The sequence below is a fragment of the Siphateles boraxobius genome, unplaced genomic scaffold (assembly GCF_051911475.1).
Source record: "Siphateles boraxobius isolate OS27281-9 unplaced genomic scaffold, OSU_SipBor_1 49, whole genome shotgun sequence".
NCBI classification, from domain to species: Eukaryota; Metazoa; Chordata; class Actinopteri; order Cypriniformes; family Leuciscidae; genus Siphateles; species Siphateles boraxobius.
The window spans coordinates 2,258,987-2,270,808 of record NW_027509130.1 but is presented as its reverse complement, the minus strand read 5'-3'; the positions used below and the strand labels follow the sequence as shown (position 1 = coordinate 2,270,808).

At 41.9% G+C, this 11,822-nt stretch overlaps 1 pseudogene across 1 annotated transcript; it reads left to right on the top strand.

Moving 5' to 3' along the window:
* Nucleotides 1–285: 285 nt before the first annotated feature.
* LOC143711175 (alpha-2-macroglobulin-like protein 1) lies at nt 286–10,115 on the top strand (annotated as a pseudogene). Its single transcript, XR_013194756.1, has 34 exons — nt 286–482; nt 1,030–1,211; nt 1,280–1,436; nt 1,555–1,607; nt 1,728–1,748; nt 1,845–2,010; nt 2,081–2,165; nt 2,251–2,365; nt 2,439–2,555; nt 2,631–2,740; nt 2,816–2,986; nt 3,068–3,295; nt 3,363–3,575; nt 3,654–3,803; nt 4,499–4,666; nt 4,755–4,830; nt 5,060–5,156; nt 5,240–5,465; nt 5,547–5,670; nt 5,743–5,864; nt 5,945–5,996; nt 6,089–6,172; nt 7,428–7,604; nt 7,711–7,786; nt 7,867–8,023; nt 8,117–8,191; nt 8,274–8,436; nt 8,511–8,695; nt 8,771–8,992; nt 9,067–9,188; nt 9,284–9,365; nt 9,676–9,759; nt 9,834–9,939; nt 10,023–10,115. The product of XR_013194756.1 is annotated as an alpha-2-macroglobulin-like protein 1 (transcript).
* The last annotated feature ends 1,707 nt before the right edge of the window (nt 10,116–11,822 follow it).

Here is an 11,822-nt window from a genome sequence, read left to right as displayed (position 1 = left end):
CAAGTTAATTATGAAACAAATATTAATTATTTTAACATTTAATTTTAACTTTGAGCTCCACTTTTCAAGGCTCAGCTGAGCAGCAATGCGGCACATGGGCAACGCTGAAGCTGATGCGTCACTTCATAGAGATCAATCGTGTGATCCAGGCATAAGAGCGTTTCAGAGTTGGCAACCCTGTGATTAATTACCGGGGCTCCGCCCTAAAGAGAACCAGATTGCCTGTGAGTGTTGAATCAACCTGTTCTGAATTATTAAGAGTGTTTAAATAACGCTGGCATCAGTGCAGCTGATTTAGAGTTAAGCCGTAGAGCAGTTGAACAGTGTGGATCTTAACAGAAGTGCTGCTGGCTTTTTAAAAGAGACTCTTGATTTCTGTCTAGTCTTGGATGATTGCTCTTCATGGCTGTGAGGGAGATTTGTGTTTGGAAAGGGCTCATTTTAGCCCTTATCCTCTTTGCTGTTGATGGACAGAAAAGGCCGTAAGTACCATGGACTTTGAAGTGAAAAGTGGCCTAATGTCTAATCTGAATGATGCAGTTTTAAATGTCAAAATGAAGCACCAAGCAAGTTTGGTAAAAGTTAATCATGTTGTACTTTTTCTCATCTAGTGGTCAAAGGATGAATGGGACCCACCAAACTACTGTTCATTAACACTTGTATTTAAAATGAATAAATAAATAAGTCACTGTTGAAGTCTGTTTGCTGTTGGGGTTATTGTAACTCAAATATATTTCTGAACAAAATGGCTGTCTTGTGCTCTTATTTTGTGACCCTTATTTTGTGGTTTTCCCACATGTTTTTTTATAAGGTTAAAGGTTTGTCCCACCAATACAACCAACCCTTGGTTGTTACTTCAACCCACTCACTGATGCTTTGGCCTATTTTTGATCGGCTATTAGGCTAGTTTTAATGCACTGGCCTTGCAACCCTGTGACAGCCACTTTCTGTGAATGTTCAATCAACATGTAAATAATCTGACCTGATTTCCTTTAGTCTCTGAACCTATACTTCATGATGTTTACACAGGTTATTCATGGTGACGTTCCCTGCAGTGATTGAAACTGGATCGGATGCGAAATTATGTGCAAGTCTTCTGAAACCCCAAGAGCGTCTCACAATGACAGTTTCTCTGCTTGATGACAAAAGGATGACTCGACTTGTGCGGCAAGTTTCTTCAAAGCCATTTCACCGCTTGCTTTAGTTTCAAGGTCTGTTATCATGAGATATGGCTTTTTTTTTTTTGTCTGGTTGTGTAGTTAACTGAGCTTCTTTACAGGCTCCTCGAGTAGATGGAGAATCTGTGCAGACACTGAAGGTAGAAGTTCAAGGGAAGGTCTTCAGAGCAACTGAAGAGAGGAAAGTCATGTTCAGACGTTACCTGCCTTTGACCTTCATCCAAACAGACAAACCCATCTACAATCCAGGACAAACAGGTGAGCTGGAAATTAACCTTGGTTGAATATTAAAGGTGTAGAAAATCAATACACTACAAGTTCTGATCGTCTTCAAGTGCATTATGCAATTAATGCGAGTTTATCTTTGTCTTTGCAGTGAATTTCAGAGTTGTCACCATGGATGCTAAATTTGTGCCACTTGATCAGAGGGTAAGGAACAAATGCAAACTTATTGCTAGTTATTTTTACCTGCTCAGTTTTGCAGTTATCTTCAATGACTGCTGCAATGGGTTCTTTTAAATGCCTAATATTCCTGTCTTTGTTTTTCAGTACAATTTTGTGGTGGTGGAGGTGAGAATTTGTTCTGATGGAAGTCTTTGAATGGAGCCACTGCCACTTTCTGTACATTTTGTTTGCCGTTTTTATAAGCTGTTATTGTTTTAATAGGACCATAATAACAACCGCATTGGTCAGTGGACAAATGTTTCCTCCACAAGCTGGATATTGCAGCTTTCTCACAAGTTAAACCCAGAGGCTCCGATAGGGATGTACACACTGAAGGCTTTTATTGGCGACCAAATGGTCTCCCATGTTTTTGAGGTGAAAAAATACGGTAAGTTGTTGTGAGTGTGCAACAGTACAACGACAGATCTGGGGTCTTACAGCGTTATTTTTTGTCTTAGTTTTGCCCAAGTTTGATGTGACTGTACATCTGTGGTGTGTTTACAGTGTTGCAGATGTGGGACTGAAAGTTGAGGCTTGTGCCAAGTGAGTTAAACATGCAGTTATTTTCTTGTCTTGTGGTTGGTCGGTTCTTGGAAATTTTTTTTTTCTTCCTTGTGACGTTTCCCAGATACACATATGGCCAACCTGTACCTGGCCAAGCCTTGGTGGAAGTATGCCGTGATCCCTTTCCATATGTTGTGGTTCCTGATTTGGCCCGTCGTTGCCTGAAAAAAACTGCAAAGGTTTGACTCCTGCCTTACAGTGGAGGGTTTTTCTTGTGCTTGACTTAAATGTGACTCTTTGTTCTGCTTCCAGATGAATGCCACTGGCTGTGCCTTCCTTACTGTCGATACATCAGTGTTTTTTGGCACCACATTTGAAAAAAATATGCAAGATACTTTTGTTGTGTGAACGTCACTGAGGAGGGAACAGGTGAGCTATTGGCTGCTCTGAACTAATGACAATGTGAATGAAGTTGATTTGTTTATTTGAGTTTCTTTTCCCCAGATGTAGTCATGTCAAAATCTGCAACCGTGTCCATTACGTTTGAAGTCGGCAAAGTCATGTTTTTGGACGTCCCGGAATATTTTGAACCTGGATCAATGATTAAAGGGAAGGCAAGTAAAAGTTATTTCCCTGTTGCAGAAGCCTTCACATTGGTTCCCTTTCCTAACCTTTATCATTCCCAACAGATCTCAGTGTCTCGTTTTGATGGTACTCCAATCACAAACAAAGTGGTTTATCTCCTGGATGGTAACAGCTGGCCCAATAAACTGCTGATGGATCTGACCACAAATCGGAATGGACTGGCGACGTTCTCATTCAAAACTGCTAATCTTCCTAAAGCTGCTCTGAATCTGGTGGTATGATTTACTCTTTGTATTTTGAGATGTAGACATCTCAATTTCTCTCGCAAGAAACCAATTGCATTCGTTGTTCCCCAGGCAAGTGTGACTCCAGATGTTGTTTATGGTTACAAATCGCCATACTTCACTACAGATACAAGGGTTGTTCAGCTTCTCCATCCTGATTCTCGCAACAACCCATCATTTAGTGAACTGACTATAGTGAAGCTCGAACAGCCGCTCAAATGTGGTGCTGCGTTTCCAGTGACCGTGAAGTATTCTATTGTTGGAGAGGCTGGCGGCTACAGTGTTGACGTCATTTATATGGTGAGTGGACATCACATTTTTTTCTTATTAGGACATTTTTTTTATGTATCTGGCTGCCTTTTGTCAGGTCTTATCCAGAGGAGTGATCGTCCTCCATGGAATTCAGACGGTCAAAGCGAGGGCTTCTAGTACCATCACAAGCGGCTCTGTGTCGTTCCAACTGTCTGTCAGTGTCGATATGGCTCCAGAAGTGCAGATTCTGGTCTACTGCGTTCTGCCCAGTGAGAATGTTGTTGTTGGTAGTGCGTCGTTTGACACAGAAACTTGTCTCCCAAACCAAGTATGATGTGCAATAGCATATTTTGGCTTAAAGTAGGGAATGGTGACTTGTCCTACAGCATGTGGGTCCTTGTTCCAGGTGTCTCTAAGGTTCTCTCCTGCAATGGCCGTTCCTGCTGAGAGAAATGTTCTGACTGTCTCTGCTCAAGCAAGATCTCTGTGTGGCATCAGTGCTGTAGATCAGAGCATCTGGATATTGGAGCCAGGAAGACGTCTGAGTGCTAAAATGGTATCCATGTGTTATGTATCCAAATCTGTTATGATTATAGCAGTTTTAAGGCAGGAACACACCAAGCCGACAAACTAGCGCTGATGAAAGCCTACTGTGTTGAGGTAAAAAGCTGTACTTGAACACACCGAGAGAACTACAGCCGACTGTTAGCTAGAATGCGCGTTCTGCGCCTGCGTGTAAATGAGACGCTGTCTATTTCTGCATTTATATTCATCCATATTAGACATTTAAAAATAGAAACCGACGCTGCAGATAACGTTAAACAAACCATAAACAAAAGGGCGTGCTTACCGTTTTGAATATCAATCTTGCTATACACTTTCTTTATTCCGCTCATGTTAATATTTAAATATTTGCCAAGGAACACTCATGTAAGATGACGTAATGTAAGAACAGCCTTCTATCTGTACCATTTTGACTTTGCTCTCTGTTTTGCTATTCTCGTGCGCTGACTCGTTCACTAAGCTGAACAGCCAATCAGAGTTGTCTCTCACCGACGGCCCGACGCCGATTCAACATGTCCAATTTCAGCCGACAGTGCGGAACCCACTGAGAACTTAGTCGGCCGACACACAAACTGCCCGACGGCCGACCGTCGGCTTGGTGTGTTCCTGGACTTAGGGTACATCATACGTAACATACCAAACATTAATGAATTTAGTTCAACAAGTGACATTGTTTCATGGTTCCAGGTGTTTGATTTGCTCCCGGTGCGATCACTATCAGGTTACCCATACAGTGTTCAGGATGAACCAGAGTGTCTAGGTTTTCGACCCAGTCTACCATTTCAACCCATTGTAAATTTTCGTAGAGATCCTGCCTACACTGCTCCTACAAATCAAGCCTACACAACCTTCAAGGTAGAAAAATGTATTTTGTGACTACATGGTCATGAACTGAGTCATTGACTTTAAATCTGTCTTGTGTTTTGACTTGTTACTCTGACAGAGCCTGGGAATGAAGATCGCAACAAATCTCGATGTGCGAGCCCCTCCGTGCCCACTGTATCCCAGATTCCCAGATGGTAGGTCTATGCAGAGGCCATTCTTTCAGTGAAAACAAATTCTGCATGACTTGGTGAACTTGCATTCAGTTATGTGAGGTTACTACTTGGTGGATCAGCAAATTGTGTGGTTTTGGGTGTTGTAATCACTTACATAAATGCAACAAGAGGGGCAGTTTATTCTGCAGATACTAAGACAGTTTGGTGTAAAATTGCTTGTCTCTTTCAGTGAATTTGAATGGTCCTGTAGCAATGGCTCGTTCAGATGGAGGCGAAGCTTCCTCTTTTAAAGTGACTGTCAGGACGTACTTTCCAGAAACATGGCTCTGGCAGCTTGTTCATGTGGGGTTAGTGAAGCATCTTGTTCCTTCTAAAGCTACTTACCCAGTTTTTACTTGTCTTCCTCTTTCTCTCTTCTGCTATCTTTCAGAAACACTGGATCCACACGAGTTCCTCTCACTGTTCCTGACACCATCACCACATGGGAGACTGAGGCGTTCTGCCTGTCCTCAAAAGGTTTTGGTCTGGCTCCTCCTGCTCTGCTTACGGTCTTCCAGCCCTTCTTCCTGGAGCTCTCCCTGCCGTATTCCATCGTCCGTGGGGAGTCTTTTGATCTGAAGGCCACGGTCTTCAGCTATCTGTCCAAGTGCATCATGGTCTGCCATGGTTTTCTTTTATATAATTGATCCGTATAGAGAAGGTCATGTGTCTTAGCTCCATGTGTCTGTCATTGGCAGGTTAAAGTAACACCAGCTTCATCCATGGCCTTCACTCTTAAACCATATACTGAACCGTATGTGTCCTGTCTTTGTGCCAATGGGAGAAAAACCTTCAAATGGGTTCTCTCAGCTTCTGTTCTCGGTCAGTTTTGGATAATCTCTCTCTAAATTAAGTGTATATTAGGTGTTACTCGCTTCCTGTCTGTCACTGCAGGAACTGTCAATGTGACTGTCAGTGCTTCAGCTGAATCATCCCGGACCCGATGTGGCACTGAGGTCGTGACTGTGCCGACGAGAGGACGCATTGACGTAGTCACTCGAAGTCTACTTGTCCTGGTAAGTAGTAACCAGCCTTCTGGAGTCTGGTCATGGAGCTCATGCTGCTTTACTGATGTGGTGTTTTATTGCTTCTATAGCCTGAAGGAGTTGAAAGGACAAACACCCAGAGTTGGTTACTGTGTCCAAAAGGTTTGTTTGCACTCAATTCGGCAATACAATTTCCCTGTACAGCCGAACATTAGCCTAGCTCTCAATGCTAATCTATTCTGTTTGGTCTGCAGGAAATGTTCTTTCTGAAGACGTGACTCTGATATTTCCATCAAACGTGGTTCAAGGATCTGCCAGATGCTCAGTTTCAGTCCTTGGTAGAAACCTGTCATTGAATAGAAACTGACATGTGAAGATTGGTAGAATAACTAGGGGTCGACCGATTATCTTCGCCGATATGAAGCATTTTTTTGGTTATCGGACATTTTCAAAATGATTTGCCGATAATTTAATTTTGAAATGTGCTGCGGCTCTGACGCAGCACCTCTGTCGGAACTCGCCACTCTGTAGACTACACCAATGTCCCCGCCCATCTGATTTGTTGGGAGTCACGAGTCCGGCCAATCAACGCGGAAAGCTGAAGGCACTGAAAGTGCACTCACACCGAAAGCACTTGCTGACTGGAGCTGCTTCACTGATCACACTTTAGCTGTCCCTCAGAGTTAAGGCAGCAGCAGACTTTGCTGATGTAGCAATAAATTACTACACTGAAGTTGCAAGACACCTCAATATAATAGGGCTCTGTGATTTCCACGATGCAGAAAGCAGGGATGGAATTGTGGAATCAGTCATAAAAAAACAGAATTTACTGTATAAAGCAGAATGTCAGTGCTTTTATTAGTTCATCAAAAAGTTGACAAATTCAGATCAGTACAAATCAAATTGAACTTCTAGCCTCAAAGACTATTTAAATATGAATCCTGCGTGTCTCTAAATGAATTGCGTAGACGTGTGGTTTCATTTACCACACACTCTGGAGCAAGTGCGCCACTTGCACTGTTTTCAGCCCAGCCGCATCATTGTATGAGGATATGATTGCATAAACATCATCTCTAGAGCCGATTAGTCACTTTGAGCTTTTTAATGCTTCAACTGAGAAACGTTATCATATCATAAACGCACAGACTCAAAGATTTCCATAGCAACCCGTCAAAATAAAAGTTTGGGTTTTCATAGGGCCCTAAAAATGTAATTTGGTGACTTCAATTAATTAGAAATGCTTTTTGATTACTAAAATTTTATTTAACCATTAAAATAGTCTTTAATTTTTACAATGTTTACAGAATGCTGCTGGGTGCTCCCTGCACTTAAAGTTATTTTTTATTAATAATGTTATTAACAGTTCTCCGATTTAAAAGATGTTTAAAATCATTTAAAGAAAGTATTTGTCAAAACCCTTTGTTAATTTTGACATTAACTTACATTTTTACACCAGACATGGGCTACTGTATATATCGGTTCAAATTATCAGCCTACTTGATCTGTAATGGGCATCGGCCCTGAAAATCACATATCGCCCGACCCCCAAGAATAACTGTTTCTGATGTGGGTTTTATGCTTTACATCTTGTAGGGGACATAATGGGTCGTGCACTGAAGAATCTAGATGGGTTGTTACAGATGCCATCTGGCTGTGGAGAACAGAATATGATCATGCTTGCTCCAAATATTTACATCCTATTGTACCTGAAAGTCACAGGGCAACTCACTGCAGCAATCCGAGAGACCGCCACAGGCTTCCTTCAGAGCGGTATGGATGACCAAATCCACTTTATGTAGGATACTAAATTCTAAGGAAGCTTAGTCCTGCTCTTCCCATTGGAATATAATTTTACATGTGGCTTTTGACCAATAAGGATACCAAGGACAACTGAACTACAGACACCGTGACGGATCGTACAGCACATTTGGTTATGATGCGTCCAATACATGGTGAGTTTCTCACTGTTCTACTGGTGTGTATCATCTGTGGCACCAGTGGTTTAATTTCCATTTGACATCTCCACGGCCAGGTTGACTGCCTTTGTCATGAGGTCCTTTGGTCTAGCGAGGCAATTTATCTTCATTGATCCACATGTCCTGCAGAGTGCAAAGGATTGGTTGATCAGCACGCAGGGTTCAGACGGCTGTTTCATTCAGCAGGGAACTCTGTACCATAGTTACATGAAGGTGCATTACATGTTTCTTAATGCACTGGCACCAATGGACTAGGTGTGAGACTGTTCTTAAGCTTTTTTTTTTTTTTTTTTTTTTTTTTTTAAGGGGGGGGTTGGTGACGGTGTGACCATGACTGCCTACATTGTTGCATCGCTGCTTGAATTAGGTGTCCCCACTACGGTAAAACCGGTCCAGTAGTTTTATGAGCTCCTTGCAGATGACCTGGCTGTCTGATATCTGTTTTTTTTTTTTTAAAAATTAGGATCCTGTCATTCTCAAAGGTCTGTCATGCTTGAGGCCTGTCGTTGGGAACCTGGGAAACACTTATGCCACGGCTCTGCTGGCGTACACCTTCAGTCTGGCTGGAGAGACCACCACTCGATCACAGCTTTTAACTGCCTTGGACAACCTTGCCATTTCTGAAGGTAAGATTTACCGGCTGCTTGATCTTGGTTCAGGGTCTCTGGCATCAACTTTCTCCCCTCCATCTCATCCTTAGGCACTAAGCTCCATTGGTCTCAGACGCCATCTGGAGATACTCTGGCGGTGGAGATCAGCTCTTACGTGCTGCTAGCAGTTCTCGCTGTTCAGCCTCTCACAACGGCTAATCTGGGCTATGCTAACCGCATTGTCAACTGGCTCGTGACCCAGCAGAATCCCTATGGAGGCTTCTCCTCCACCCAGGTGCCTCTGACTACCAAACATTAGTGCAATAATTTATGAGGATTTTTTTTTTAAAAATCTGGTGCTTGTTTTTAGGACACGGTGGTGGCTCTTCAGGCTCTCTCTGTGTACGCTGCTCAAATGTTCAGCTTGGACGGCTCCAGCACTGTTACCGTACAGTCCTCAGTAGTAGGAGGAGACTCTTATAGCTTCAATGTGAATCGGGACAACAGGCTGCTGTATCAGGAGAAGCCGCTGAAGAATGTTCCTGGCAAATATAGTGTTAAAGCATCAGGATCCTCTTGTGTGTCTGTGCAGGTCTGTATCATCACCCTCTCTATTTATTGTGCATATCCAAATCTAAATGAGTTTTTGTTCTACTCATACTATAGGTTGCGTGTTTCTATAACATCCCAACACCCGTTAAAGTCTCCACGACGCTGCGTGTGGAAGCGAAGGTGACTAGAGACTGCCAACCGCTTGGAGCCAATCTCATGTTGAAGTTCACTGTGAAGTAAGAAGCATTGTTTCCTGAAACCAACTGTTTATGGCTCTTACAAAAAGGAAGTGTTTATCTTGTTGTCTAAACCTCTTTTATTCACCATCCAGATACGATGGTTTAAAATCAAGCACTAACATGGTTCTAGTGGACATTAAGCTCCTGTCGGGCTTCACCGCAGATACGTCACTGGTTTGTATTTAAGATGATTTAGAAAGTCCCAAGATTCTTTAACCCGCGTGAAGATGGCCCCCAACGCAAAGTGTCGTCAAAAATATGCACAAACATTTGTGCTGTAAAGTTTTATTTGTGCAGCTTCGTTTGTGCCTTTAAAATATAAGAAATTGAATTCTAGACTGTCACCAGCCCCCCACATGCTCCCAATTCATCCAAAGTAGAATATTTTGTGATATATTTTGACGTTTTGCGTTGGGTGGGGGGCCAACTTCACGCAGGTGAGGCTCCTCTAATTGTAATTGTGTAAATGGTCTATTCCCCTCAGCTTGGTTCTTCACCCCAATCGTTTGCCCCGCTAGTGGAGCGGGTTGATGCTGAGGATGATCGTGTCCTAGTGTATCTGAAAGAGGTGAGACTGTTCACTGGGTTTATTACTAGCGGCCATTTTCTCATGTGTCGCTGTTCCTCCTTTCTGTCTCGCAGGTTCCCAAAGGTGTCCCCATGAGTTACACTCTGCAGCTGAAACAGGTTCTTGCAGTGGAAAATCTCAAGCCAGCAGTCATAAATGTTTATGACTACTATCAGACAAGTATGCTATCATCCTAATCATGCTTTGCTCTGGCTGAATTCACTGTTCAAAACGATCCAGTTAATTTTCTGTTCCTCATTCAGGTGATGCGTTTGAGACCACCTACACGTCCCCTTGTCCATGATTCAGTACTGGCTGTAGGATGCTTGACTTAAATAAAACCACTTTTATACAACTAGTTCTGTTGCCTTTTGTATCTTCTGTGACGTTTGTTTGAATTAGGAAGTCGCAGTGTTCATGAGTTTCTATTTGTCCTGTGACTTCAAATCCTTAATATGGCTCACTCAACAGTTGCGGTTCTACTTTTTTTTTTTTTTTTTTTTTTTTAACTAAGCATTTAAAATTGGGGCACTTTAAAGAAGGTTCACCTGCAAGCAATCAACTGGCAAGCTTAACCTTGTCTTTTCCAACCATGGTAATAAGCTTTGTGTAAATTTAGGGCTTTTTACACTGATCTTAACCCTGAGTTATTGTCATTCTTAAAGGGGTCATGAGCTGAGACTTCAAATCGTCCTTGATCTAAAACTTCAAATCGTCCTTGATCTAAAACGTAAACGTCCTTATTCCAAAAATAGCCTTTATTGAAACCAAGGCCAGAAAACAACTGGATCTCATAAGTGTAGACTTGTGATGTCACAGGGCAGCTGTAGACTGCCTCTGCAGAATAATATCAACACTTGTCTACATCCCCCACTCCTTTGGCCTCACCCACTGGAGTATTAGTGAATAGTTACATGAGAGAGAAAAGATCTAAACCATTACCTTCCAAATGATCCTAATGCTAGGAAAGGAAAGTGTATTGGTATTTGGTAATTCAGTTGAAGTTTCTACACAGGCTTTGCAAACAGATTTTTACAATATGGATCTGCCAGCAACACCACAAACATGGAAGTAACTGATGTTTAATCAATTAGAAAGAATCTCTAAAAACGTTCAATACTCTTTATGTACCTTTAAATCAAGCCAGTGACTAAAATATAAACTTCACATCGTTTCTCTTAGGATGAGCATCTTATTTAAACAATGTATACAGAAATCTCCCTTTCCAATCGCCCAAGGTGTCAATCTCACAAAGTGAGTTTATCTGGACACTTGCCAAAACTCGTTATCAATGATGATGTTACACTGCACAATGAAGCTCTTACTGTATTCACATGTTTGCATTTTTATTTGGTGAAAGCATTCGTAAGAGTGTAGAAATTGCATTGCAATAAGATCTTTTAATTCATGCAATCAACAGACTCATCTAAATAATTTAAAAACTTCTCACTTTTTGTTAATCTCGATAGCTGTAATTGTAAAAGTATTTGAGATTTCCACATGTAATGCTAGCTATTTCAAATGCGAACATGTCAGCCAATCACAGCAGTGGGCGTTTACACAAGTTCCACAGCAGACACGCCTCTTCAAACAGAGTGTTGAAATCAGAGACTAAAATCAGGGTAGGAAAAATGCCTTTTATTTCTAAATTATGATAAATTTTGATGTAAAATTCATACTAAAATTATAAGGGCAACCCAGGAAACATAAAATAGTCAGGTCCATGACCCCTTTAATACAGCTTTTAAGTCGGAGTTATGAAACCCTGCTCTGGATATTGGCTGTTATTGCGGTACCAAACTTGTACAGTGATGCGGTGTTAGAATGATATAACTAGATACTTAGCAACTGAAAACTAATGGTGAGCCTTCTATTCACGCAGTTTGGGCAGTCACGGAAACACCGCGTGGTGTAGGCCTATATAAACAGTCATTTCAGTGTATGATAGGAAAACTGTGAAACGGTGATGGAAAACAGGACAATTGGGGTCAAGAAGAGACTGCCCTTGGGACTTTGGTGTTGGATCCCAGTACGCACGGCGTGTTACACTGTGTTCCCCATAA